This window comes from Salvelinus sp. IW2-2015, linkage group LG16 (genome assembly GCF_002910315.2).
Source record: "Salvelinus sp. IW2-2015 linkage group LG16, ASM291031v2, whole genome shotgun sequence".
Classification (NCBI taxonomy): domain Eukaryota; kingdom Metazoa; phylum Chordata; class Actinopteri; order Salmoniformes; family Salmonidae; genus Salvelinus; species Salvelinus sp. IW2-2015.
The window spans coordinates 30414958-30419220 of NC_036856.1; the positions used below are offsets into that span (position 1 = coordinate 30414958).

Sequence of the window (4263 nt, forward strand, 5' to 3'; positions counted from 1 at the left end):
GTTGTTATCCAACATAGGCTGTTTTAAATTATCCTAAAGAAAATGAATCTGCTAATAAAGAGATGTTTGTTTGTTCCTCTGCCCACGATTCATCAATAACTAACATGTATCGCGTAGTGAATACGGTTTTTTATCCCCGCCAACGACCACTATTGACGCAGGGCCATAGGACTCGCTGAATTTAATAGTTTATGCAACTAATTTGTAGGAATAGTGTAGCCATTTTAGACTCGGCCACAAATGACACCCATTAAACTTAAACTTTGAGTTCTCGCTCTTCAAGTGATGATGACACACTACATGACAACTAATCATTTAAACGTCAGTGACCTCGGTTCCGCTGTGCCTTACTTTACTGAGTGTGACGCCGCATCTCCGCCCTGACAACATCTGGAAGGAAACCCCGTGATTTGCTAGAGCACAGCTGCACCCACCACTTGCTCCCAGACCCTGTGCCAGGAGGTAAAACACTTGCCTTGGCCAGGCTAGTCACTGGTTACCACCGATGGCCTGCGGTCACCGCAGGGTTAATATGGCTCCCACTGAGTGTAACGTGTCCAAAACACTTGACCGGTGGCGATGCTGATTCCGAAGCAGCAGAGGGAGATTGAGGACTACAGGTCAGCAGTGGGTGCTCCTCAGCCACCCCAGTGATGGTGGAACCCAGGCTGAGGATAAAGATTATATCATGGCTAGGAACCCGCTCCCCACTGCACGCCCAAAACTCCTGTTGTCAAGATCCCCTTGAAGGCTGCCATGCCCTGTCTCTATGACAACATGCAGGCCAGGAGGGAGAGGAGAATGGCGTCGGCACTGGTTTGGTACAGCAAGGACACACACACCGGGACCAACATGTCCTGATAAGAGGAGGAGAGGAGAATAGGATGAGGGAAAGAGAGGAGATAGGATAGGGACAGAGAGGAAACAGAGGATGAGAGGAGAGAGAGGGAAGGAGGGAGGAGAGGAGAAGAGGAGAGGGAGCGAGTGAGAGGAGAGGAGAGGGAGGGAGGTATGGGGAGGCGGGTGTTTATGAACAGAGAGACATTAATCCACAGACAGGTGGTGCACCGGATGAGTTGAGTTGACAGAACAGTAACCCACGGTAGAGCATAATAAGGAGGGCTGGAGTAGACCAAGGTGAGGAGAGATTGAGCGTAACTCAGCTCAAGAGACTGTGACCACACAACTGATAAAGAAAACACACTCAGATGCAGAATCAGAGTGTGATAGATAAGGACTCATTTGGCGACGCTCTCCCAATCTCTATTTCACTGCCTCTCCATTCTCTCTCCTTCTACTTTTCCTGTGTCTTGTTGTTGCAAAGCCCTCCTCTCGCAATCTTCTCTCCTTCACTTTCCTGTGTCTGTGATGCGACCGACTTCCCTCCATCGACGTCTTCATGAGACACTTTCCGATGTGTCTTGTTGTTTCACCGCTTCCTTCTCCACTCTCTCCTTCTCACTTTCCCTTGGAGTAGGTGTCTGATGTAGTTCGAGCCCTCTCGTGCATCGATTCTGTCTACTCACTTGCTACTTTCCTGTGCTGTTGTTCACTTTTCCTCTCATTCCTCTCTCCTTCGTACCTTTCCCTTGTGTTGTTGTTCACCCTTCCTCTCCCATTCTCTCCCTCCACTTTCCTGGTCTGTTGTTCACCTTCCTCTCCATTCCTTCGTCTCCTTCCACTTTCCTGTGTCTTGTTGTTCACCCTTCCTTTACATCTCTCTGAGCCCAATAGACTCCCAATTCAGGAACAGAAAGTAATTAATGGTGACGGGGCATGGTGTCCCACTATTGTCGTTCTAAGCCCTGATTGATAACGAGCGAACCTACGTATTGTGATGGAATGTGAAGCGAGCGAGAAGAGAAAGAACACTTAGATGAGGACGAGGCAATTTGAAAAGAAAAGACATACTCAAGAACATGTTATGACATGACTGAAAAGAGCAACAGATAGAAAGAGAAGAAGATAGAATGTCGTTTTATGGAAATAAAAAAAACATACACAATAATGAAATTAGACATGTAGACACACTTTCTCCATTCCTGCTGAATAGTCAACACGAGTCTGACTCCTATCTCTTCCTCTTGAGTGAGTATCTTAACACACATGGTTGATGCTCCATTGGGATGACCAGACAGTGTGCCAAGAGACTATACTTTCTCGTAGAAAGTGATAGAGATAGAAGTACTGAAGGAGAAGAGACGAATAGAACAGATATGTTTGAAGATTTACGATAGATCAGTAGGCAGTTTTGGGGGACACAAGCTACCAGTTTATATAACCACCATCATCTGCTGTTTTCCCTGCCTGGCACACAGCATTGTGCCCTCCGAATCCGAATGAAGAGAAGAGAAAAAGAGTGCAGAGACGAGAGGGTGAAGGAGAGAGAGAGAGAGAAAGAGGAAGAGGAGGAAAGCCATCCAGCTTCACTCACTGGTAGTTTAGAAATATTTGTTTAATTTACACCAAACAACAAATGTGGCTATGCATTGCCCTGTTTATAAAGGTGATGCCTCTGATTCTGAGGATGTTTCAGGTGTATCCATCAACATCCCCTCACTTGATATACTGCTCAGTTTGGACAGAGAACAGACAGATCATTGCTGATTATAATAGCCTCTATTTATCCATAATGATGCATTTCGAGTTTCGCTGCCGTTCTAGTTCTAATCCGCTTTTTTATGGAAATATGTTAGTATTGGATGCTTTCAAAATAACACTACTATTCAAACACTATTATACACTAGAAGGATTGATTGCAAAAGAAAGTGTGAGGTCTCAAGATTTTACTAATAAGTGGGACCACATAACATGTCAAGAGGGATGGTCTGATTTCATAAACAAAGGAAAGGTGCTCCTGATCGCCAGACAAATTCTAGTAGTTGTTTTGTTTTGTTTGTTGAGTTGTATTTATTGTTTTTTTTTGTGTTTATTTATATCATTCCTGTTTATGTCCTTTTGTAGTTTGTTAGGGTAATTTCTTGTTTGTTAGCTTTTGTGTGTCCACCAGGGTGGGGTGTTTTGGGGAGGTGTATTTTTAAATAAAAATAGTAATAAAATATATTATATACACTGAGTGTAAAAAACACTTGTTAAATCCACTTCAAATCAATGTCTCTTAAATTGATCTGAGGCTGGGGACAGCCAATCCAGATTCAAATCCCCTAAAATGACCAACTCAGAGGAAAAAAGAAAGGCGTTAAAATACTTGGATATAGCACCAATAGCATTCGCAATGGCAGCAGGGGGTGGTAAATCCCAGAAACAAATACAAATGTATTCTGGTTTATGGACACATCTACAACCAGGAGCTCAAATGTCTTGGGAACAAAAATTATCTAAAGATTGGGATGCCATGAAATTAGATTTGACATATATGGCCACTTCTCCCCCTTTCTGTAATCTGTCCCATCTACATTATAATAATTTACTTCAATGTCTTTATCAGATACATAACCATTTAACCATGTTTCCTGTACCCAAATGTCAATTGTGGCAATGTTTTAAATCATATTTTGCACATTTAGGTTTATTATCCAAAGCCCCCTACGAGATTTAAAGTCAGAGGGTATTCAGATCATTCCCATAAGAGCTAACAGGCATAGGATCATCTGCAGCTATTTGTTGAGTGAGCTGAGACTTTGCCAAGGTCTCTGGCCAACCACWTGAGAGCAGAGTAGACTGAGCATTTGACAAACCTCCCTCAAGTCGCTGGATGCAGGGGCTGGTGTGGGAACTGGGAGAGCAGTGTTGGCAGAGCTCAGTCCACCCTGATGAAGCTCCCGCCAAAGGAGTGGAGTTGCTGCAGGGGATCGGAGTGGCTGKCAATGCTCCATTCTGAGTATGCACAGCCTTGGTGTGGCTCCTGTTGCAGGGTTGGGGCTGCCATGGGGGGCAGGAGTGTACCAGGCCTGTCCTGGGGATGGGAGTAGGGAGGGTAACCAAAACTAGCCTAGGAGGGAGGTTGTGAGGAATGAAGGAGGGTGGTGTGGACTGCATCATGTGGTGCACTACCCTCAACAGTGTTCTGCCAGACCCTAGGGTAGTGGTCGGTGCTGTGTAGAGCTGGGCTGAGTTGAGGTGGGCCCGGTCTGGTAGAGCTGTGCTGTGATGGGCCGGCTCTGGTTGTGCTGTGCTGTGATGGGCCGGGTCTGGTTGAGCTGTGCTGTGATGGGCCTGGTCTGGTAGAGCTGTGCTGATGGGCCTGGTTTGGTAGCATGGGAGGGAGGTTGTAGGAGGAATTGAAGAGAGTGGTGTGGCCGG

At 45.6% G+C, this 4263-nt stretch overlaps 1 pseudogene; it reads right to left on the minus strand.

Moving 5' to 3' along the window:
* Nucleotides 1-3889, minus strand: part of LOC139028912 (aquaporin-4-like) — a 6871-nt pseudogene extending 2982 nt beyond the window's left edge.
* Between the last annotated feature and the right edge of the window lie 374 nt (nucleotides 3890-4263).